The 26,982-nt window shown below is 38.4% G+C and overlaps 1 protein-coding gene across 5 annotated transcripts in view; it reads right to left on the reverse strand.

The window, feature by feature from the left end:
- tnca (tenascin Ca) overlaps positions 1 to 7,049 on the reverse strand; it is a 63,654-nt gene extending 56,605 nt beyond the window's left edge. For all 5 annotated transcript variants that reach the window (XM_081366850.1, XM_081366848.1, XM_081366847.1 and 2 more), the window contains exon 1: positions 6,794 to 7,049. The gene's annotated coding sequence lies outside the window, so the exon portion shown is untranslated. The remainder of the gene's footprint in view (positions 1 to 6,793) is intronic.
- Positions 7,050 to 26,982: the final 19,933 nt, after the last annotated feature.

The raw sequence follows: 26,982 nt of genomic DNA on the forward strand, positions 1-26,982 counted from the left end.
GTGACACTTTCCCTTAAGAAAGTGAGAAGTTTCATGGTGGAACGGATACACCAGACATGAATTCCCTCGTCTTCAGTGGCGGCTCACCAAATCAAATGAGTGATTCTCATAAAAAACAAAAGAACCTGGAAGTGATCCATCAGCACCAGGCCATCTGCACTACAGGTCCACATGCAACCCAGACTCACTGGGTCTGTCTAGACTCACTGAGATTTATGGGAAGTAGGCGCTTATATCAAAGTTTACTCATGGGAACACAGACCCTAGAACACACCGTGTAACTGGTTTGCAGTGCAGCTGTCCGGTCCAGATCACCATTGACGCTCATTTTATTCAACAACACCTGGATGTACTTGACTAAAATGAAAAATTTCTTGGACAAGGATTAGATTTCTTTAGTTTGCATGCTAACATCAAAAAGAAAGACTTGTTGACATCTTCAATGTTCAGAACAACACACTAACTTGCACTGAATGCAGCATAAATCCGGTGGAAAGTATGTAATGTTTCAGCATGTATGGAATAACCAGCTTTTGCGAAATGTGCATTATACAACCAGAGCACACTGCACAGAACACTGTATTACACAACGCAACGTATAACAAATGAACCAGATTAACACTTCTGTCTTGACTTGTTTGATCGAACTGCAAAAAGTTAAAACATCTTCGCTTTGGCAATATGCTGTGCTGCTATAGTATTCATTTTGAACATATCATACAGATCCTTAAATTCTGATCTTTAGGAATCATTCATAGGATTAATTAATTTATGTATGTACATTTTCTGTCATGAACATGACACCAGTTTTTTTATTGTTTAGCAAAACAAAATTGTTGAAAAAAGTTAAAATAGAATAAAATAGAAATACAAATTACAAATATCAACTTACCTTAAAAAAATTGAAAGGATAGTCCACTGAGAAATGAAAATTAGCCCATGATTTACACACCCTGAAGCCATCCTCGGTGTACAGTATATGACATTCTTCTTTCAGACGAATACAATCGGAGTTATATTAAAAAATGTCCTGGCTCTTCCAAGCTTTATGATGGGAGTCAATGGGTATATATTTTTAGTCCATCAAAGTGCATCCATCCATGATAAATGTTCTCCACACGGCACTGGGGGGTTAATAAAGGCTTTCTGAAGCGAAACGATGTGTTCATGTAAGTAAAATAACCATATTTAAAACTTTATCGACTAAAATAACTAGTTTCCGGCAGACGGCCGTACGCAAATCGACTTAGCCAAAAGAGTAACACTTGATAACGATGTATGACGTGGTGTAGGAGTAGCTTGGATATTGGATATTTTTCTTACACGAATGCATCGCTTCACTTTAGAAGGCCTTTATTAATTCCTCAGAGCCGTGTCGAGCACTTTTATCATAGATGGATGCGTTTTGATGGACTTCCAAAAAAATATACCCATTGACTGCCATTATAAAGCTTGGAAGAGCCAGGACATTTTTTTATATATCTCCGATTGTATTCGTCTGAAAGAAGAATGTCCTAGGATATATATATATATATATATAGTATTAGTACATGAATAATATTATAACACTGCATGACACACACATTCTCATTTCTCTATATTCTTCACACTCTGACAATCTATTCATAAGCAATCTGGACTAAGTGAATTGGCTAGATGGCTACTATCAAATAAATGGCAGATTGGCCCACCAAAATAAAACCTCAAATTTCACACTCAAACAATGTTCTTTTTCTCTTACTTAAGTGAAGCCCTGAGGCCGTGGGTCGATCTCACTCCAGCTGTCCTGACAGACCCCTTCCACTCTCACTTTCTCTCTGTTCCCATCATTCCTTCCACACCATCAAAGGAGGAAGAGCGCATAGCGGAGGCGTCATAAACCCCGTCAGCCGCTGACCTCTGACAATTTATGACCTTTCATTTCAGGGGCTTGACTCTTTCCTCAGGTCTTAAACCTCAAATGCTCACCTCAAATGTCCCACTGTGCTCACCTGATGCACTTCCATAAACCTGCAGATAAAACTGCTACGGTGAAAATAAACACCATCTGGTTTTTAGCATGAGCTTCAGAACATCCAAATGAACTGCAACAATTCACTCTGCATAATCAGGCTGCGTGATTATTTCTATACCACAAAAAAGCCATTTTTGATGACACTGAGTGACATTCCGCTTTCCAAAAATGGTGCATTTTCCTCATATAAAAGCTTGTGCTGTGTCATACAAATGATAAAGGCTCTGTTCCAAAACCTAGCGAGCTGCCTTGCTGTCCCTTGTGAAAAAGTACACTTCTGCATACTTTTAAGAGTACTTATTATGGAAATAATTAATACTTAAATGTGAAATGAATGTAATGCTTTTGGACACATGCATGTCATTTGCAATTAAATAAAAATGTATTATAGTTTAAATTTAAATGCAATTAGCTTTTGAGTGCCTACAGAGACAAATACTTTCTAAAAGCCTAAAAGTAACATGCTGTTGGCAGACTGTGTGTCATTCATGTAGTGTTTGGCATGAGACACTTGACTCACAATTTGTTTTAATAGAGTTTGACAGTAGTGTGTTGCTACAATGCAGAACTCGAATAAGCATAAAACTTGACTATTTGTTGATACTTTTCAGTGATGAAAAAGGTTTATTTATTACAGAGCAATCTGGGATTTTCTTCTCTGCAAAGGAGAATGCAATGATACATTATAAACTGCATAAAAGGAAGTAAATTACAGGGTAGCGTAATGTTGCTGCCTAACTTTTGAAATGGTCTTCAGGATGGTAGTGCACAATGCTTTAAAATGCTCTCTATGTAGACAGCTCACTAGGTTTTGGAACAGTATACTCATTTTTTTGCCCATTTTATTGTCTTGATTGTCTCGATATTTACTGATTTGAGGAATCGCTCACAAATGGTGCTGGATGAGTTACACACTAGTTTTGCAAAATCTTCAAGCATGAGCTATTATAATGATGATTTGTTAAAGCAAGAGCTACACATTAAATAGTAATTGTCCATTTCTGAACCTCAAAAACCACAATGTCTGGAGTCTTTCCCTTAAACACAGACACGCGTGCACACACACAAGCACACACACAGCAACAGCTTCTTCCCAACTGCACTACAGATCATTCTCCTGTTTCCATGGGAGGATGTCATTTTCATGAGCACTCAAGTCATACAGAAATGCACAGACTGACAGATGAATATAGTATGTGCCTTTTGCCAGGTGATATCAAAGTGAGACAAGAGCTGTCAGGGTTCTGTCACTTCTGTCTAGTGTATTTCTTGGTTCTGTGACAGAGCTCTGACACACTCCTGTTTTGTCATGTGTTTTGTGTGGGCGCGTGGCTTCGAGCGTCCTCGAGCCGTGCGCTCTCTTGTCTGTATGTCTTGTTATAGTATGTGCGGGGTGTTTAGATCCCGGCACATCTGTCTAGTTTGGTTTCGTTTCGGTTCTGTGTTGGGATTCGGACATTCATGCTCCGCGTGTTTGTCCTCTGTTGTGAGCGCACAGGGTGAGTTTGCGCTCATTCTTGTGCGCTCTGTCTTGTCGTGTGAGCGTGTTGTTTCGAGTTCTCTGACCGTACGCTCTCCTGTCTGCATCTGTTGTGTTCTGTGTAGCACGCCGTTCATGTTTTCATCGGCCGCGTGCTTACATGTCATGTTTTGTCTTGTACTGTGTAGCACGCAGCTTGTGTTTTACACTAGCTGTGTGCTTTCATGTTGTCATGTTTGGTGTGAGCAAATGGATTGTCGTGTTTCCTTGTGCCATGTGCTCTCCTGTCGATTGTCTAACCCCACCCACCTTGTTCTGTAATTATTGATTAATTTGCCCCACCTGTCCTCCCTTGTTACCTGCTTTGTTTGTTCTCCCTATTTAGGCCACATTTACACATAGCCGGGTATTTAGAGAAACGAATATTTCTCCCCCTCCGTTTTCAAAAATAACATCGTGCACACAACATCGTTTTCAAAAAAAGTTGTCGTTTACATCAACCCGCATAAATACAATGGGTGGCAGTGTAGGGAGAAGGATAAAGCCATGCAAGCCAATCAGAATCCTCAAAATCCACAACAACGAATAGCAGGAGCGACTTCCTGTTCCTTTCAAAACAACAGACATGGCGCGAGGTTCGTTCGTGTGGACAGACAGCGAAGCAAATGCAAACAGGCCAAAAGCGTTTGCACAAAAGTAAAAATGAGTACCACTTTAACAGCATCCATGATCAAATAGTAGCCAAACAAACTCTAAACATAGGGCGCTCACATGACGTAAGCATTTTCTGGCGCATAATGTGACGTTTGAGAACCTAAAACCCCGTTTCTCCCAGTTGACACGGCAACACATAACCAGCGTTTTCAGAAATCTCCACTTTGGCCGGAGTTTTTAGAAATAATCGTTTTCTGGGATAAAAACGGCGTTTTCGTGTAAATGACAGGCCAAAACGCAGGGAAATATCTGCGTTTTCCCATCGTGTAAACGGGGCCTTATTCTCCCTGTGTTTGCAGTCCTGTGCTGGTTCATTGTCATATGTATGTTTACCCTTGTGTGTTCTTCGTCAAGTCTTCTTTGCTTAATAAAAGCCTTTTTCTTTATAATGTCCTCGCCTCATCTCCTCAACCCTAAACCGTGACAAGAACACTGGTTTCAGTCTGTCAGAATCCCTTACATAAAAGCACATATTATCCCTTACATAAAAACACATGCATGAGAATGATGCCTTAAAGGTAAAATATGTAAGAATTTTGTATCCAAATATCCAAAAAACCACTTGCACAGTTATATATTTCTTTCAATTGTGTACTTTCCATTATCCTAAGCGTTTCCAAGAATTTCAGAAATTCTAAATTTAAAAAAGTACCCATCCCTGTTCACTTGTCACCTGTCAACGATGTAATATCCGCGTTATCCCTGGTTTCCGCTCATACTGCCATAGTGCAATAGTGCATAGACAACTGCGTAGTGCATAGCGTCTAGCGGCACGTTTGCGCTGTTGTTGTTTCGTTCAAACATTATGGACCATGGCAAGCAGACTTGGGACAAAAGGAGAACTAAAACTAAGATCAATATCAGCGTGGCGTTTTCGAGATGCCGAGAGCTCCTCGACTAAATTCGACTTGACGGAGACGCCGCTCTTGCATGTACTTTATTAGACAGGTGAGTAAATGTACATAAAACTAATCAATGTTATATAGCTCAACATGATGAAATGTTAGAATATGATCAGTATGTTATTCTAAAGTTGATCTAGCTTACTGCTAGTCTCATACAGACAAACTAACACATAGATAATATAACTTTTAACACATATTGTAGCTTTAAAGTCACTATGAAATCAAAATAGACAATTCTTGGAATATTGCAGTTTTTTTATAAATGATTTATCCATGCACATCATTTTTGTCAAATTCATATGCTCTCGTAATCAAAATATCTTCCCTCTTGCAGCCTCATCTCTTCTCTGATGACGTGTTTACTGGCATGAGGGAGGAGCAACCTGTCACTCACATGAGATCCACCAATAGCAAACCACAACCATCCAATCAATTCCTGATAGACAAAAACAAGTCCCGCCCTAATTTTTTTCTCGTTCGAGAAGCTGTTTCACTCGGATATGTCACAATAGGAAAAAATACTACTGCAACTTCAGTTTCATGCCAACAGGTGCAGTGCACATTATTAAAAAAAAAAAATACATACAAAAAAATTATTCATACCTTCTATACAGACATACAGGCATATACATGCATACATATTTTTTTAAATAATGTGCACTAATGAGACATTCCCAATAGGACCAGGAAAGTATATTCAGATTTGCCTAAATAAAATGTCATAAATCTCAATATGAACTCCATAATTAGCATATGATGTATGCTATCCACATTCATTTTAAAGCACTGCTCTTCTACTGTCTATAAAATTGGTCTCATTTGGGTCTCATTTTAATTTTTCAAAAAGAATTTGAGGAGAAACATCTGAGACAATCTTGATACTTCAAATAACCAGAACACAACTGAATCTCCACAGCTGTGAAAAAACAACCTCTAAAAAAATAATCTTTAATGTCTCAATTGTTTCTCCTATACAGCAATGACATTAAATGGAGAGCAAAAGGAGACTCCTGAGAAAAAGAACTCAATCTCATGTGTTTCCTAGCTTTAGAAAAGATCTTAACATCTCATACTGCGCTCAGTCTTGTCAAGAAATGAACATCTGCAACCAAAAGTCAGTATATTTCTCAATATGAACCATGCATGATAACAGCTGACTCATTTCTATCTATTTTTACTGGGATTTTTAGAAGAAACATCTGAGACAGAGCAACTGAATCTCCTCTGAGAAATAAAATTTTGCTTTAGGTTCCAACACATATGGAAATAAAATAAAAATGAGATTGCTTTAATATCTCAATTGTTTCTCCAAGACAGTAATGAGATAATAAGAGAAGCAGGAGACTCCGTTTGCTCAACCACTTAGTTTCGGAGATCTTAATGTCTCTTGACATGTCAAGAAATCAATGTCTACAATCAAAAGTCAGTATGTTCATTGCAATATGAATGGAAATCTAACAGCTGACTCATTTGAATCTATTTTACAAGAATATTCAAGAGAAACATCTGAGACAAAGTTGACAAAAAGAGGCTTAATTAAGAACTGCTGAGCAAGGAAAGAGAAATTCTCCTCTTGGTCAGTAGCAGAGTGAATGGAAAGTAAAAAAAAAGCTCAAGATCCAAAAAAAAGACTAAAGCACTGCATCCATAAGCTAAGTCAGATGAAGAGGATAAAGATACCTGTGGTGATGAATCAAGCGTCCACTGAGTAAATGAGGTGCAGAAGACGTGAGTCAAACCTGGCGACGAGATGCGAGACCTCCAGCTTCCGTCTGTCTCCGTGTCTCCACGTGCTGGAAGATCTGAGAGCGTCTGTGATGTATTCCACACACCCCTCTGCCCGCCGAGCCTCTGGGCTGAAGTGTGTGAGAAGGAGAGAGAGAGAGAGGATGAAAGCACTACACCTCTTTAATATGAGAGACTTCAGTCAGAGCGCTGTGAATTGCAAGGACTGCCCTTAAATAGCCTTTTCACGAACTCATACACGTTCTCTCTCTCTCTCTCTTTCCCCTCCTGTTCTTCCCTCCTACTGCTTTGAGGTGTTGAGATGCCTACACACTCAGCATATATTACCCATACTCTCTTCTCCCTGGAGCGAGAACATACGCCTATACGTACAAGTGCAAGTGTGGTGTAAGATTCTACAGAGACATAAAAGCAAAGAGAATATTTAATAATTCTACAATTTGAATCCAAGTGCGCTACGGAGATGCTGTACGCACAGAAACATAAAGAGGATGGACTAAAAAACAGTAACTATGTGAGTCCCACTTAAAAACATCTAAAAGACATTGCATTAGATAACAAAACATCAACTCAAGTATGCATACTACCCTTTAAAAGTTTTTGGAAAGAAATTCATATTCCGTATGGATGCATTAAATTGATCAAAAGTGACGGAAAAGACATTTACATATAACAAATTATTTATATTTTCAATAAATGCTGCTCTTTTGAACTTTCTATTCATCAAGAGTCACAACTGTTTTCATCATTGATGATAATAATAATAGTTTCTCGAGCAGCAAATCATCATATTAGACATTGAAGACTGGAATAATGATGCTGAAAATTCAGCTTTGATCACAGAAATAAATTACATATTAAAATAAATCACAATATAAAACTATAATATTTCACAATATTACTGTTTTTATTTTATTTTTAGCACATTAATGAATGAATGAATGAATATTGTCCTAATTTTTTTCTAATGAACATTCCGTTTTACTCAAAAACACAGATTACAGAAGTAAAAATGTTTGCAAATAACATGCAAACTTTAACATTTCTACGCAAAAGGTCAAATTACAGATTTGTTTTATTGTTAAATCTTTAAAGTCGGCATGAAATCAAAATTGACCCAATTTACTTTTTTAGCACATATTACTAGTCTTGTGGTGAACAATTAATCAGTGCAAGTTAATACACAGAAAAAAAATGGTTTTCCATGGTAATCTTTAATCAAAATCTGAAAAGTTACTTCCGGTCTGGAATGGCGTTCCTTTTCTGATGACGTCAGTTTGACGGCTTGGGTTGAAAACGCTAAACCACTCCCCTCAAACCGAGAGGAGGAGCGCTAAAGTAAAACCCTGTCCTCTATTCAATTTTCCGTTTCACTTTGGACATACGTCACAACACTGGAGAAAAGTCGTTTGCAACTTCCAGTTCACGAGGACTTTAAAAAAATCCAACTACCCAAACATGTTTCAGCTGATACCCATGCATGATAAACAAACTGGTCTGGCCAGTCTTAGCTGGTTTAGGGTGAATGTAGCTGGTTTAAGCTGGTCAAGTTGGTCTCTCAGCCTGGCAAAGCTGGTGATCAGCTGGGTTTAGCTGGTTGGTCAGCATCCTGACCATCTAAAGAAGTGGCCAAAACCCCTCTAAAACCAGCCTACTAAACCTAAACCAGCTATGGCCAGGCTGGGAGACCACCCAAGATCAGCCAAACAGCTTAGTCTAGTTTAAAATGGGGAGTTTTTTCCAGCAAGGATAGAAGATACTAAGACAGGCAAGAGGCATGAAGATGCAAACCACATCTTGGGACCAGAAGCCATGCATGGACAACTCAGTTACGATTACTGTAGGTAGGCCTATAACAGATGAGTAAACACAAAAAGCATGTTTCACCTCAGGTGAAAATGTCAGAAAGCCGGATTTATTGACTGATTTAGCACTAATTATCAACTGCAGGCTTGAAACACTTTCACTTCCAGTTCTAGCAGAAAGAAAGGTTGGAAATTATGTTTAACAGATTCAATCTGCAGACGTGTCCTTTTGTATATTTGTCTGAACAGCAGCCTGAAGATGCCACTAAAAATGACATTATAACTGACATACAACATCAACAACCACTACTTTCTGGTCAATCAGCCACCTGTTTGTAATTATCACATCAACCTCTCTCCATTTCACCATTACAGAGTATTTCCATGTCACTTAAATGACAATCTGGGTGGAATCCCTGCCAAGAGGTTATAAACTACTGTGCAATTTCTACAGAAAGTGTGCCTAACTCACAAATGTAGCTTTAACGCAAATCTTTTCTCATTCGGTGATACCCAGAGGGGCAGTGTGTGTGTGCCAGATATTTTCTTATCTATATGGGCATTTTGCTAGTGTTAACTGCATTCAAGACTCAATCTAAATGCAAGCTGATATTTTGATGTGCTGATCCCAGTCAAAACCATTTAAATGGGAGTGCATGAAGTGTTTTGCTAAAAAATCTTTAATGTTACAGTCTAAATGACACTTTACTTTCCACAAATAGGACTAGAAGCTCAACTTTAAAGTTAAGAAAAAAATCTCTTCTACGCATTTCTCCGCTTCTCTGGCTTGTTTCCTAATCTAGTTGTCTAATAAACCTGCAATTGTATATTCCAAATATTCTCTATTGTAAGACGCTTTAAAGCATCTAAATGCATGCATTTAAATGCCTTAAGTTAAATTATAATAATGCATTTTTATTAATGCTCTTATTGAAAGTCATGAATGCCTCTTACTTTTCAACCCCTTTGGTACAATAAACAGATGAAAGTCAAATTATCTAAATAATCTCAGTTTTGAAGTGACAAGAGAAATGTGTCAAAATTAGCTACTGTATACATTTCATGTAACATTTTCATAAGTTTAACTAGCATATTTAATAGTTCTCTCCCTCATAAGTTTTGTGTTTTTATGCTTTAAAGAAAAGTAATGGAAAATTTGAGAAAATTTGTAAATATTTGTGAGATTGTTCACTGGTCAGCATGCGTTAATAAATTTTTTTCTTCCATGATTCAGGCCCGTTATATACAAAAGTTAAGTCATAAAGGCTGGATTGTGTTGTTACCATTGTTTGCCGATTATGTCATGTTCACCAAATAAAACAAAAATGCCCACACCGGCATGACAAAAGCATTACCCTATTTTTCCATTACGGATCTGGAACTGTGTAATTGTAAAGTAAAGCTAAAACTATTTAAAGTCATTTTCAGTATTTTCAGAAATTTAAATTAAGCAGATTTTTTTTTATATAATTATTATTAAAATAGAAAAATATATATAAATATTATGTAAACTTAAACAAGTTAAATAAATCGACTGAAATAAGTTTACTAAAATAGAAAAATGAAATAAAAAAATAAATTAAAGCTAAATAAACAAAAACTAAGATTTTTTTTTTAAATGACCCTTTCTCAAACTTGAAATAAATTAAAATGAATACTGAAAATAAAAAAAATTCAAACATAAAAAAAAAATCAAACATTAATAAATATAGTACATAAATAATACTAAAATATCACTGATCGGGAAGGGAATGAGGATGTCAAAATCCTATACAACTTAAATCAACTCGTGAACTTCAAGTTCATTCGACAAACATGCCTGATTAATATTAATATCAGAATTAAGCAGTGTTGGGGTAAGTTACTTTTAAAAGTTATGCTTTACAATAATATTGCATTACATAGTTACTTTTTATGGAAAGTAATGTTACGTTACTATTGCTGTACTTTTTCTCACCTGGGCTGAGCTTGCTTGTTTGTTTTTTTAATTACAAAAAAGTTATATTTTTGTCAAATGTAAAGGCACATCAAAAGTGAAATGAATAAGCCTCAGGCTGAAGGAAATCAAATTCACGTCTGTACAGAGGGTGCAGCTCAAACACAACTTTCAGCTGCTGCCATTTTGGATTGCAGAAGAAAAGGACGCAGGTGAAGAATGCTCAACAGGCTTACTTTAACAATAAAAACAAAAATAATTAAACGCAAATGTGATGTTCATTAAAGTAATTGTTTTCTTATTGGTGTGGTTAAATTGGATCAAGGAATGTCAGCAGCAAAGACATTGGTTAATAAAGTGAGGTTAAATACATAAAGTACATTTGTGACCATGGACCACAAAACCAGTCATGGGTAAATTGTTTGCAATTGAGCTGAATAGCTGAAAGCTGAATAAATAAGCTTTCCACTGATGTGTGGTTTATTAGAATAGGACAATATTTGGCCGAGATACAACTATTTGTAAATCTGGAATCTGAGGGTGCAAAAAAATCGAAACATTGTCAATCGCCTTTAAAGTTGTCCATTTATGTTCGTGATTGTGCTGCATTCACTCACAAAAATAAAAGTTTTATATATTTACAGTAGGAAATTTACAAAATATCTTCATGGAACATGAGCTTTACTTAATATCCTAATTATTTTTGGCATAAAAGAAAAATCGATCATTTTGACCCATATAATGTATTGTTGGCTATTGTCACAAATATACCCGTGCGACATGTGACTGGAATTGTGATTCAGGGTCACATTTGTATTATTTAAAATGTAATTATTTCTGGTTTGCGTAATATTCTGAGTTTGTGTTTCTTTTTATATATTTTAAGGGAAACTGAATCAGTTTTTTTTATGCTAGTGAGATGAGTAAATGCTCACATATAGGGCCCTATTTTAACGATCTAAGCGCATGGTCAAAAGCGCATGTCGCACGTTCACTTAGGGCGTGTCCGAATCCACTTTTGCTAGTGGATTCGCCAGGCGCATGGTCTAAAAGGGTTGTCCCTTTTCTCATAATGAGTAATGGGTGTGTTTTGGGATTTACGTGCGTTAAACCAATCAGAGTCTCATCTCCCATTCCCTTTAAATGCCCGTTGCGCTCACGCCATGGCGGATTCGCTATTTACATGACGGAATTTGATAGTGAAAAGACCGAACGCGTCTCCAGAGAGCAAACGGATCTGCTCGTGCGCGAGGTAAAAGTGCGCAAGCAGACCATCTACGGGACAAGCCGGATTCACCATATCTTTATGTACACAATAATAACATTGTATACACAATAACTTTTACATTGTAATCCTTTTATTTTAAATATTTGGCATGTGTGTGTGCTGCTATGCGTCCCTGTGTGTGTAATAAGCAGAGTGTACGCGTGTTGTGGACCCGCCTATAGGCGCACATTACTAAACGCGCTCATTAAATAACAAAAAAAATATTGCGCCATTGACTTTAGACCAGGTTTCAGTTGGTCAATAGCGCAGTCTATTTCTGTTGCCTCAAAATAGCAATGCGCCAGAACACACCTCGTTTTCAGACCAGCACGCCCATGGGCGCACAAATAAGCACAAATGCATTTGCTATTCAAACAACGTGGTGATTTCTCTCAACATAGGGACAGGAGAGCTGTCAGTCAATAAATGGGAAAACAAAGTAATGTGCATTACTTATATTTTGTTGTAAATTTAAAAGTAATGAGTTACTTTACTCGTTACTTGAAAAAAGCAATCTGATTACATGTTACTTGTAATGTGTTCCCTTTCGAGGGAACTCACACTGCGTTGATGACGACACTATGGGGGATGCCTCTGAAGCATGAATGAAACTAATCCAACCCTATTGGCGTTGCGTGATGACATAGCGTGTGACAGCATACACGGAAGCTACAAAGCGTTAGCTTTCGCTCTTCAGCAAGCACTCTCTGTTGTGTATCATCGGTGTAGTCTGTGATATATATAATATTGTGATGACAAGTAAGCAGTTCAGGAAGTGTGTGCATCCCTGGCCTAGTTTTATCACGGGTGGGGTTTTATCTCCGTGTTACCAAGGAGACAGCCCATGCCATCAGTCGCTCCATGGCAGCACTGGTAACCACGGAGAGGCATCTGTGGCTTAATCTGTCAGGTATCAAGGAGAAGGACAGGGCAATCCTCCTTGATGCCCCCGTTTCACCTACTGGCCTGTTCGGCGATGCCGTTACTGCGGTCGTCGACAGGTTCCAGGAAACGAAAAAACAGAGTGCAGCTTTCAGGCAGTATCTCCCTTGCCGTTCAAGGTCCAAAAAGGCTGCCATCAAGAGGCGGTTCCCTTGTTGAATTTTGGGGTTGGATGCCATGGTGCAGGCGTGGCCAAAGCAGCATCTGTACACCTTTCCCCCTGATCACTCTGCTCCCGGGAGTTCTGGAGAGAGTCCGTCACGATGGGGTCAATTTACTCCTGGTAGCCCCATTGTGGCCGGCCCGAGGTTCTCAGACATGATATCACTCCTGGCAGGTCCCCCATGGGAGATTCCCATCAGGAGGGACATGCTGTCCCAGGCAGAGGGCTCAATTTTCCACCCTTGCCCAGAGCTGTGGAAGCTATGGGTCTGGCCCCTGAAGGAGCACAGTACATCGAGGCTGGCCTGTCAGCAGGAGTAGTCGAGACCATACTCAGCCCAGTATAACTCAGTTAACTGCTCGGTGGCTTCAGTGCTGGAGTTCCTCCAAGACCGCTTCTCTGCTGGTCTTACCCAGTCCACACTCAATGTGTACATGGCTGCCATTGCGGCTTTCCACACTCCTCTGAACGATGGGCCCCTGGGAAGACATCAGCTGGTCATACGTTTCCTCCGTGGGGCCTGGAGGATGAAACCAGCGACTCGTACCAGAGTTCCCTCGTGGGACCTGGCAGTGGTTCTCGAAGGGCTGGTCGAGGCCCCCTTTGAACCTCTGGAGTCGTGAGGCCAAGAACCTGTTGCTTAAGGTGGTCTTTCTCCTTGCCAATACCTATCTTAAGAGGGTAGGAGATCTCCAGGCGCTCTCCATATCTCTGCAGTGCCTGGAGTTTGCTCCTGGGAGAATTAAGGCCATCTTGCACCCTAGACCGGGTTATGTCCCTAAGGTGCCATCAAATATGGCGAAGTCGACAGTTCTGCAGGTATTTCATCCCCCACCTCATGTGACAGCGGAAAATGGGAGACTTAATTTATTTGCTCTGCTCTGTCAGAGCACTTAACATCTATGTTCAGAGGTCTACGCAGTGGAGGAAGGCTGACCAGTTGCTGGTGTGTTTCGGGTCACCCAGGAAGGGGCTCTCCGCTTCTAAACATACCACCAACAACTGGATTGTTCAGGCTATTTCCCTGCCTTTCAGGTGCGCAGTTTGCCTTCACCTTTGGCCGTGAGGGCTCACTCTACCAGAGGCATGGTGTCATCTAGAGCCCTCCTTTCAGGGGTACCTATCATGAGGTATGTGATGCGGCTGGCTGGGCCACTCCGCACACATTCATGAGATTTTATAGTCTGGACCTTCCCTCTACACCCGGTGCACGAGTGCTCTGTGTAATCAGATTGTGGATCTTTATTCTAGGGTGTACACTAGAGTGCTTATGTTAAATAAAAGTTATGTAGTCAACATGAAGCCAAAATTGTAACTATTGGATTCCTTAATAAACACTTCATGCATTGTGGCATAGTGGGTATTTCGTTCCCCATAGTGTCATCATCGACGCAGTGCGAGTTCCCTCGAAAGGGAACGTCTGAGGTTACGACTGTAACCCTTGTTCCCTGAGAAGGGAACGAGACACTGCGTCCCTTTACCACGCCTCCTCCTGCCTGGGAGCGGCTTGCTTCATCGCGAAGCTACCCTGTTGTGTGCCGGCGTCCCTTTGAAGCTTCCGTGTATGCTGTCACACGCTACGTCATCACGCAACGCCAATCGGATTGGATTAGTTTCATTCATGCTTCAGACGCGTTACCCCTAAGAGGCGTCCCCCATAGTGTCGCCATCGACGCAGTGTCTTGTTCCCTTCTCAGGGAACAAGGGTTTCAGTTATAACCCGAGACGTTTCCCCCAACACTGGAATTAAGACTAACTCAGTTTCTCTCTCATTTCTTTCTCTCTCTCTCATTAACATCTCATAAGGTGCAAGTCAATCCATGAAAACACATCCGTTCTTAACCTTTCAGAGCTGGAGCACTTGAACGTCTGGAAGTGACATCATCGTTTCAAAAGAAGCTAAAATAAACATGGAATTACTCCAACGAGACCACCACAGGAACACAACATGTGCTATATACACAGAACCACAAATATCTGCTGAAGTCAACAAAAAAAGGTGACTCAATCTGCATTCATAAACATTTCAGTGCATGCTATTCTAAAGAATACAATTGTTTTTGTTTCAATTAAACATAATAACTTACTATTTCATTTGGAAATACATCACATAGACATAAAAATGCTAAAACTTTATCCTGGAATGCAAAGAGATGTGCCTAGTTAGGTGCCGTCTAAATATTTATCAGAGTGATTCCTCATGAGTGCATCAGCACAATAATATGCGTTCAGTAAGCACCTGTTGAGACCATCTGGACACAATGGACACGGTTTCTATTGATCCTCCGGACATGAGGACCTCCGGGGGAACGGGACGGTTCATTGATGGGTGAGATGAGAGATGGGAAACAAAGCCCAATGAAATGTGCTTCAAATATGAAGTCTGGCCTGATGTTCAGATCATATCACAGAACACATGTGGCACGCAAGATATGGAGTTTTTAATGTAACCACAACGGAACAATCACACCACTGTTCAAAAGTTTGGAGTCTGTAAGATTTACGTTTTTAAAATAAGTCTCTTATGTTCACCAAGGCTGTATTTACAGGTATCTATCTATCTATCTATCTATCTATCTATCTATCTATCTATCTATCTATCTATCTATCTATCTATCTATCTATCTATCTATCTATCTATCTATCTATCTATCTATCTATCTATCTATCTATCTATCTATCTATCTATCTATCTATCTATCTATCTATCTATCGGTCTATCGGTCTATCTGTCTATATCTATCTATCTAAAAGAGAAGTCATTTGAGAAGTTAAGTAATTACATTTGGATGAAAGATTATGAAAACATTTTTTTCTGTGAAAAATGCACTGAATGCATTGATGCTTGAAACATTCACAATAAGACCTGAAGTGTTTATTAAGAAATCCAATAGTTAAAAATTTGGCTTCATGTTGACTACGTAACTTTTATTTAACATAACCACTCTAGTGAAGTCCACCCTAGAATAAAGCTCCACAATCTGATTACACAACATACAAGATTAAATGAACTTAAATAAGGCCTTTTGATTAAGTGGCAGAGATGTGAGAGTGTATCAATGATTTTTAATAGGGTAATCAAAAAGTTTATGATGGGGAACGATGTCAGTGTCACCACACGCTCGTATACTGAATCAGCAGGTCCAAAAAATTAATCAAGAATATACTGTATTTTGGTGGTTATTTTACCATTAAAAGCACATAAAATGAGTCTGTTGATTATAATGAGGTCCTAAGTGGGATATCTTAGAACTGAAGACTATGAAGGGTTTTACACACGCTACTCCTCAGACATACAGCAGATCTGTCCCCCTCTATATAAACATGAACAAATATGGTATTTCAGACACAGTTCCTTCCGATTCTGCCAGCAGCTCGAACCCCTCGGCCTGGCAGAGATCACTGACAGATCCAAACACACCCTCTGATGCTCAGGTCTGAGTCAGTGAACCAGGCTTAAAACACCCAGATCCACTGCTGTCTGCATGACTGAGAAACAACATTTAATAAGGGTGTAACAACGATTCGGTTCGATACACTGACAAAGCCAAAATAGCGTTCAAATGGCGTGTTTTTATTAATTATTACTCCTAAATGCTAAAATGCTAAATTTGCTATTACATCAGGGCTGGACTTGAGATAGAAGCGCGTCATAGATAGAACCTTTTACGGGTTCCCAAATTTCGTTATAATTAATAAAAAATTCTATATTTATCCTTTTTTTCTATAGTAAAATTATGTTAGACTCACTTTAAGACCTGACACACAGATCCAGTATACTGTTACATGTGTTTTCTTTTACATGCATAAAAATAACTGACTGTGTTTATGTGAATACTCCTCAAGACCGGCATTTTGACATTATTTTGTGTGTATTTGACTGTTTAAGCCCAATAAGCCGTGAATAAGAACTCAATTTAGTACTGAGAGGCAACTTTATGTGCCGCACTTTGGGTGCGAGGACAAAATCTGCGGGAATGAGTAAAATTATGCGCAATAGGGCTTGGCAACCGACGTCACTGCGCAGTGCATTCTGGAACGTAAACAAGAGGTTGCCGCCATTTTGTGAGGCCACAAACAAGCCCACGCTGAAATTCAAGCCCTGTAACATCAACAATATTCATCCGGAGCAAATGAAACGAGTGAGTGAGGAGAGGCGGGTTTGTGTCACTCGCTGTATTTTTGACAACACTACACTACATTGCACATAGTTTATTATTTCAGAAGCCTTTTAAAAAGACTACAATTGAAAAAATGTATATATTATACAGTATATAAAAGCCAACCCGCTAAAGTGGCTAGTAGGAGTGACTGTTAAACGCCAGTGCTGAAATCTACCCGCATTTGGCGGGTATTAATGTCATGCCCTGGAGACATGATATATTGTTATAGCACCAACATTTAAAATCAGCAAACGTGTCTGATTATCATGAACAGATGGTTTTAACCCCACGGCAAAGGAAAAATAAGCCCCAAGATTTCTTTAACATATTGATTTTTTCCTCTTAGATGGCAATGGGCCTCATTCATGAAACACAAGCAGAATGAATTTGTGATAAAACTATTCCTGTGTAAATAGTTCCATTCTCTTCAATCTGACAACTTATGCATTTGTAATTTACATAGAAATATTTATGCTTATTTCTCATGAATGAGATCCAAACTGCAAATTTTGCAAAAATATCTCGATTATCAGATTTTCCTTGTCAGAAAAAAATACCCAGTAATCTCTCACATACAGAGACTCAGAAAATCTCAATGTCTCAAAATGTGCTCAGGTTTGCCAAGATACCAGCAATCAAAATCTCAGTCTCCTCATTCATTTGATCCCTCTATACTCATATTGTGTCAACTATTGACTTATTTGTGTCTATTTTTATGCATCCAAAGGAATTTTAGGAGAAACATCTGAGACGATGTTGATTCTTCAATAACAAATACTGCAAATGCATTGCAAAAATTATGTTCTTCCTCAGTTTTTTGTTGTCATGTTTGAATCATGCTTCGATCTGAAATTACTTTTCTGACCCCATTGGGGTATTTTCTTGTTTTAAGCATAAACTCACTTTATTTTGATGACTTTTCAATAATAAAAAAAGAAGCTTTTTTTCTTTTCTTTGCAGTGTGAGACCGTCATTAAGTCTTTTGTAGTTATGAAAGAGCAACACTTAAGCAATAATATTTCCATTAAAAAATAAATAATCACAAATTAAATCTTTATAATATTGCACTTGCTTCTCAATAACACTTCAAGGAGTTGTAACCCCATTGTAAAGACAATTCAGCTATGAAACATTTTTCCTTCTATAGACAACAATGAGCCTCATTCAAAAATAGTCAAAAGTCGGCATACAGTAACAGTATAAAGCTATTGCATGATTGCATGATCATTCATTCAAACTTTTATGAGAAATATTTGAGTTCATATTGAGATCTCTGACTTTTGTAGGCTGGTATCTTAGCAAACCTGAGCACAGTTTGAGAGACATTGTGAGATTATTGAGGACTTTGGCAAAAGCATCCGTTTGCTCTCAATCTGATCTCATTGCTGAGATGAGAGATTTTTCTTTCCTATGGGATGAAGTTCCTCCATGTGAAATTAATTAGATTATATAACTTCCAAACTATATATACAAGACCAATAAATGTAGCATGCACCATATGAACTGCACATCTTGCTTTGTTAAAACATCATAAAACTTAAGAAATATATACAATATAACTTATTTATGGTGTTTTGAGTTTTCTCCATGGAGAGATGGGTATGAAAGGGGCGCATGGAGAGAGGGGACGAGATTGTGATAAATTATACAAGGTCACAGCAAGGTTACAACCTTGAATGCTGAAAAATTGAAACAGGACAATTGAGAGTTCACTGAGCTCTTTACACATTACAAAAACATGAGCGTGACTGCAAAGATACACTTGACCTCTAAGGGAAGGTCACACAGATTCATGGAAGCCATATGTATTTCACAGGGATGTGCTTTTGGATGGATGAATAATGGAAGCACTTTGACAGCTCAGTCCCCTTGACCAATCCTTCCTTAGAAAATGTATTACTCGGAAAAATATGAATATGTGGGTAAATTAAAATAAGGTGTAGACACCAAACAAACTCCTGTGGTTCCCGAACTCGATTTCACTGGATATTGTAGGGATGGGCGGTATGACCAAGATCTTATATTAAACTAGGGGTAATTTTACACAACTACATATATATCACTATATAGTTATTTTTGCAGGAAATTCAATTTAAAAATGCTGGCATATATTTGTCATCAATATTCCTGGTTCGTTTTCCAAGGCGAGAAAGACTGTAAAACATAGATGCATATATTTAACATTTTTAAATAACTAAAAGTACTTAAAATAAATACAAAATTTACTTTTAATATCTCTACCGGTTGACACATTCCTATTGTTGTAAGGTATATATATAGTCATCCCACTCAGCCCTGTGGTCCAGCAGTCCTAAATCAGCCATCATGTGCTGGACTGGACCACCATCACATCAGCATGACCACCACCACCACCCAAGACGTTCCTGAGAATGACTTCAGGTTCAACATACTGAATATCCTCATAAACAAGATAAACAGGAACTCTTTCATGATTACAAATGCTTTCGAAATGCTTTGGGTGATGTGGCAGTGTATAATACTTGCCAAACTCTACTGTACTATACTATTTGTATAGTGCTTTTAACAACACACATTGTTTAGTGCAAGAAAACATAAATTTCTGTGCAAATTTGGGGATTTTGCATTCAAAATGATGTATGGAAACTGAAACATCCAAATTAATTCTAAAAATGTGCATGAAAAACAAATGCACTCATTTGGGGTGTATGATATTTTTTTATTCGAGAGGAAGACATGCACATAAACTACGATGGAAAAACACTTACCAAATAAATCCCTTGATGCACAATAAAAAAACTCACATGACTTTGCCTCAACAGAGGTTGTGATTGGATAACTGGACTAACCAGCGAACCCACAGAAGCTCAAATGTTGGTTTGGTCATTCTAAAATGTCTGAACCAAAATCTGTCATCAAAATGATTGGGTACCATTTTGCACAATTGCATTCCCAAACACCAGGCATCCATCTCTGAACACAAGATAACATGACATTGCATTTCGTCTTTGCGTTCTGAGGCACAAGTAATTTATGATTATAAGAAAAAGAGCCACAGTGATTCCCCCAGTTGCAGCATCTTCCTTTTATTTCTTCTTTTTTTTTTTTTTTTTGAGGTTTCGCACAAATTTCCCAAGGAAGTGAGGAATGTTCTCTTGAACACATGGTATGGAAACCTTGCTTTATTCACAAACGTTTTATGCGAATATAGCTACTGTTACATTTTCAATGGAAACCAACGGTTTTAATGGAACTCAATGGAAATCAATGGTTTACTCTGGGACAGAAAAAAGCATTTTAACTTTTAACTTGCGAGTGTGGTTCAAACTAAACTGATGCCACTGACCAATGGCAAATCCAGTGATTGTTTTTCCTCAAAAGCACTCATTGCTTTAATTGCATTAAAAATACAATTTCATTTCCAGGCTTAGGAATGCAATTAAATTGTAACTAGGGATTTCAGCCAGATCTTGTCAGTTTTGTGTGCAATAAGCATCAGACAAGCTAAATGAAAATGAATCACTAAAACATCAGTGATTTATAAAATAAAGTATATTTCAAAAGCAGTTCTAAAATTTTGAATCTATAATAACCTCCTGTTTAAAGGGAAAGACAATGCAACTAAAAAGTACCACTCAATTCACTGATGACTGTTGATGGATTTATTATTATATATTTTAGTAATGTCCATACTAAAGCTTCTGCTAGCCTTTTAAAATGGCAATGACTTCTTTTTTGGGGTCATTTAATGATACTAGCAGGAAAAACAGATGTTTCCGGTCATAGAATTTTCAAGCGTTTTACATTTTGTTTGGCTGCAGATCTGAGTCTTAATTTGGATGCTCGGCATTCAGTGGAATTGCGCGGCTAGTTCCCGGATATCTTTTCCAAAGACAGCGATGAAGCTTCTTGAAGGCAAGATGGCCCGATTGCATAACAGAGAAAGACACACAAGGGCTGTGAGTATTTTTTCCACTAAAATATCCAAAAGGCCCCTGACAAGCTGCGTACACTATTATCATTGTCATGGATACTGCTGTGGTTCGAATGCTCCTTTTTCGTCATACAAGGATAGAGTACTCTGAAGCATCTGGTTTACGTGCTACAGTAAGAGGGCTATTCATTCTGTGTCATTCCCATATGACAGCGAGCTTAGAGATTTGTCTGTCATAATACCCTAAATGGAACTAGCAGTGGCCCCTGGACTAAAGCTAAACCTGGTCTTTCCAAATACAAGCAGCCAACAATCCATTGATTTACGGTAAAAACAAATAGACGTGAAAATTACATAAAGGTATTACATAAAGGTATTTTAAAGGGGTGGTTGAATATGATTTCACTTCTCTAACTTTAGTTAGTGTGTAATGTTGCTGTTTGAGCATAAACAACATCTGCAAAGTTACAACGCTCAAAGTTCAAAGCAAAGAGAGATATTTGCTTTTAAAGAAATCGCTTTTAAGGACTACAACAAACGGCTGGTAGAGACTACACCACATTCCTCCCGGGTAAGTGACATCACTAACCTAAAATTTACATAAACCCGCCCCCAGGAACGCGATTTATAGATTATCAAGACAGAATATGCTAATCAATGACTAGAAGATAACTACACATAAACTACATAAATTCACCAACTAACCATTCAGAAATGTCCTGTTGCTTCTACATGTTGTCACTTCTTCAGTCTCTCCATCTTTTTGACTTCGGTTTGAACATAAGACGCTAAAAGTTTTTGAAATTTTCAGTGTGTGTCTGTGTGAGATAAAAGGACACAAGCTCTTGAAGCTCCGCCTCCTGTGCCGGGAGCAGCAGCTCATTTGCATTTAAAGGAACAGACACAAAAACGGTGCGTTTTTGCTCACCCTCAAAAAAAATGACAACTTTAACATGCTATATATAAATATCTGTGGGGTATTTTGAGCTAAAACTTCACATACACACTCTGGAGACATCAAAGACTTATTTTACATATTGTGAAAAGGGCATTATACCACCCCTTTAAGCTGTGTGCTTGATCTACCTACGTTGGTGTTCCAACATGTATTTTATATTGCTTGTAAATGCTTTATTATCACCAAATATTGGGTTCAGTCTTTCTGTCAAGTTTTCTATCAATTAGCCCAGGTTTTGAATTTCTTTTTGGAACAGATTGATCATAGGCCTCATTGATCTGAGCTTATGCACCATCATTTTTGAGTGAAAAAAATTACACTCAAGCTTATTTACCTAAAAAAAAAAAAATCAAAAAATCACTTTTATTTATTTTTTTACATGTGGAATAGGCCGGAATTGATTTTAGCACATCCAGAAGCAAAGCAAAACAAAACTCTCTCTTGCCAGCAGTAAGTTTCCAGGAACAGAGCAAGATTTATTGAGATTCATTCCTACCAATCTGCCAAACTCATCTTGGAGAAAACATTCACCTGCACATTTGAATCATTTTGCAAATGCATCCCAAAAGTTTCCAACATTGCACCTTCGTGAGGATCCAATTCGAAGGGATTCTGTCAATGTAGGCTGAACTACAACAGCACATCACAATGGGAAAATACAGCCACTGGGGATACATTTTTAGCTATATTTTTGAAAAAAAAAATTGTTTTTTAATTGCAGGTTCATTTTAGTCAATTTTAACTGTCCATAAATATCATTTTGTCATTTAAGAATTAGTCTTTATAACAAAGTATCGCAAATTGTTCCAAATGCTTATGAAAAAAAAAACACTTAAAACATGTGAACTATGTTTAGTAGTTTCTACATCCATCAAATGGCAGCCTAGTCTAATTCACTCAGAATTGATTAAGTTTATTCAGAGTTGATACATTTATAAAAGCTTTACGATTGCTGTCATTATGTTGATTTTACACATACCAGTGTGTATTCAAATGTGTATGAGCAAGAAACTCACTTTGTGTGTACCGATACCAGAGATATCATGAAAAAGAGAAACTTCGTATGGGTAAAATCCATTTAATCTCTGTCGGTTTGATTATTGGATCAGTAAGCACTGCATTCTTTTTGGAAGCATCTCCCTGTAAGACAAACAGCTCTAAAAACTGTTTATCAGACAAAAGACATCGGTTTGTATTTAGATTAGACTGTCATTTGCATACCTCTTCAGTGAGGAAAGTCTTGAAAGAAAGCACTGCACTGTTGTCAGCATAAATATTTATGAAAACAGAACAGTGATCAATGCTCTGATGTATGAAATGCACCGAAAGCAAACAGCACTATCCCTACAGTCATGTTCAAAGCACTTTTTGACAACTTTTTCTACGTTTTGAATCGTCTTCATCCGTAGTTAATAGGTAAGCGATGACAGCTGAACTCCCATTTTGTTCCTGATCGATGTTTTGAATGATGGTTTTAGTGGTTGCTTACTGACCCAAGTCCACACTCAAGTCTATATGACATTCTGCTCTCTAGATATGGCTGAAGTCCCTCATTCAATGATTTATTTCCTCAATTTACCAGGCAAAAGCTGCCTGTCTGATCACGTAGTTAAGTAACAGTACAAAATGTGATGATTCAAGTCTGGAGCACTAACTGTGTGGGGAAGTTAAACACAATTTAATACTTAGTGTTAGTGATTTAAACAAACCCCTGACCCTAAGTGTGAGTACTATAGTGATAAGAACCATGCTTTAGGTCTTTGTTAGCAAAAGAGACTCAATTTGCTTGTAAAGCTAAAAAGTCTGTAAACACTACAGCTGCTTCACAGTCTAAACAACATCTCTGAGTCACTTCTGTTCTGCTACTGTAAGTCATTACATTCAGTTTCTACTGATGCTGAGTTGTGTGCATTTGCAGGCGGCATGCATTTGCATTCTATTATTAAACCAAAACCAACTTTCTTGCACTTAAAAAATAAGTTGTTCCGCTTAATTAGTCTCTAATAGCTGAAAGAAATATTGCCTTAGCTAAGATCATTTAGTAAATATGCCTCATTAGCTTTCTAAATGAGACAGAGAAATTAAACGTTTAAGCAGGATATTAAACTGCCCAAGTAAAACAGGTTTTATAATCATATTTAGTATTAAACTCAATGTCATGTTCCTGAGGCTCAGTCAAATAAATCGAATTAAAAATACTGACTTAACATTTTACATCAATTCAACGCAACCATTTGTAGCAAATCGGTTTTTATTTATGCATTTCGCAGACACTTCTATTGACTTACATTGCATTAATGGTACACATTGCCTGGAAATCAAACGCATAAGTAATAAATTCAGAAGTGGAAGAAGAGGAGGAGAAAAGAAATTGCAGTTGTTTTTGTTGCAAGAAACGGTCACCCCTGCCAGCCGGAGTGCCTAAGATAGCCACCAGAGGGCACTCCTCCCTGGTCCTTTGCCATTCCAACATGAACTACATTTCCCATAAACCTTTGCCTGGGCTCATTATCAAGTGTGGTTACATCCACCTGTGTGTCATAAGCTTGTTGATGTCTGTGTATATAGGCCCTGTGTTTCCATTCACTCTTTGCAAAGTCTTGTATGTGTTACACTGCATTTCTGAGTGTCATGGTTTCGATCTTCTGATCGTTTCCCTGTGTCTTGGACTCTGTTATTATCTGGATGGTTTGGCCCTATGGTTTTGACCTTATGCCTGTTTTACAGATTACGATTATGGATCACCCCAGGGTCTGAAATTAACACCCGACCACGCGCCAAATGCGGGTGAATTTTGCAATTGGCGGGTAACACTGTCAATCTACCAGCCACATTGGCAGGTAGCCAATGAGAATTGAGTGATTCATTAGTTTTTGTTTTTTTTTTGCAACTGTTGTTCTTTTACATTTCAACGAAGTCCGCCATTTCGTTGGATTTTAGCTAAAAATGTGGCGGCACATTACTGGGGTAAAGATGCCAGCTGAAACGAACAACCAACAAAAAGATGAGGATGAGTCAAAGAAAAGTAAAAGAAGACGTTTTAATGCAAAGTGGACAATTGGCGACAACGGCAAGGTTTGTGAGTGGCTGATTTATGACAGCAGTACAGAACAAATGTGCTGCAGTGACTGTCGTGTGTATGGCTCAGAGAAAGCGAAGTCAAATCCTCTTGTAATCGGGACTAAAAACTTAAAATTAGAAGCAATTAAGGCGCACGAGTCATCAAAAAGCCACCTACACACGATAAGTTGTAAACTATCAAAGTTTGCTCTTCCGGAGGAGACCGCTGCGGTCAAGGCACTGACGTCCATGAAAGCAGCGTAGGTTGAGAGAATGCGACTGCTGTTTCGGAACGTTCATGCGATCGGAAAGAAGATTCTCTGATTCTCGCTTCTCTGACTACGTTTGGATGTGCGAGTAAGTATTAAACTGTTGGTGAGATGGGATGAGATAATGCAACGCTGACGTAGGCTACAGTACAATGACAGTTGCACAGATGTGGGTGCGTGTGCATGTTAGGAGTTGGGAACCGGTGAGAAAATGTCCGGTAACCGGTAACTTTACCAGTAATAATAATATTAATTTAGTTCTGCTGAACGGTTCCTGAACGCTGACCTGTCTACATGACTAAATCAGCCATCAACACAGCCCCGTGTGATTTGTTTACATACGAGCTGCGGTAGGTCTATATCTGTTGAGTTAGCACTGTGTGTGTGTGTGTGTGTGTGTGTGTGTGTGTGTGTGTGTGTGTGCGTGCATGGCACTGTTTTTCACCTTTATGAGGCAAAAAAAAAAAAAAAAACTGGCTGCTAAAAAGTCACTGTGGCTGGTGGTCAAAAAAGTTAACTTCAGGCCCTGGATCACCCTCAAAAAAGCTGCGTTTGGATCTTTACCCAAGTCTCGGAGCAGTCTGTAACAGAAACGCTTGACTAATATTCCATGTACAATTTTTGGGGAAAAAATACATGTGAAAAAACAAAATAAAATTTATGAAAGTATATCTGATATAGAAAGTCATACATAATAATGTCACCTGGTGCTGAAGTTCAAGTCGTCCTGTCACAGTCCTGCAGTTTTAATGATGATCTTAAATAGTTTAACATACACATTTATGAACATAGAGAGAGATGAAGTTACGATGACTGTAGCTGGCTAACTTATGCCAATAACTTTGGTGTGGAACGTCTCTAAACTAGTGCTACACCAAAACATGTCTATATCTCTCCAAGACAACTGTATCATCACTTTTTGATGTATACATGTGTGGTGTATGGCACACAGTCAAATACATTAGTCATTTTCCCTTGCTTGTGCGCAGAATATGCCAACAGATAGAAGAATTGCATCTCTATGGCACAATATGACTTGAGCGAAAGCCATCATCACTCTCCTATGAGATACACTTCTCAAGATCAGGGATGCGTTTCCCAAAAGCATTGCAAGCCTAAGTTGATCGTAGAACAATTGCCACCAATGGTGTCTTACGATGCTTTTGGGAACTGCAGCCCAGATCAGTCCAGTCCATTGTCTGCTAAACCGCCCACTGAAATAAACCTCTGAGAAGAGCTTTAGTTCATATTCAGGTTTGGTGGTTTGAGAAAACGATGGAAAAAACACAACAGAGATTAATCACATAATAAATTATCACAAACAGAAATAACAACAACAACAACAGATTAACAGGAAGATAGAAGCCATTTGGATGACCAGATAGAACAGAAGAACCAGCTGGTGTCTCCTCACTGTCTCCAGCATCCTGTCAAGCCAAGGCAACAGACCAGTCTCAAAACCATGATATCCTCTCCAAATGCGTGCAAACTGTAAGGTTCGCTTTTGCTACAGACATATTATACTTCAAATTGTGTGCCATATCTCAGAATATCAGATAACCTCTTGGGATAGTTCACCCAAAACATAAAAATGCTGTCATTAATTACTCACCCTCATGCCGTTCTAAAATCATATTGAAGGTCTTT

The sequence above is a fragment of the Scardinius erythrophthalmus genome, assembly GCF_964197995.2.
Source record: "Scardinius erythrophthalmus genome assembly, chromosome: 5".
NCBI lineage: Eukaryota > Metazoa > Chordata > Actinopteri > Cypriniformes > Leuciscidae > Scardinius > Scardinius erythrophthalmus.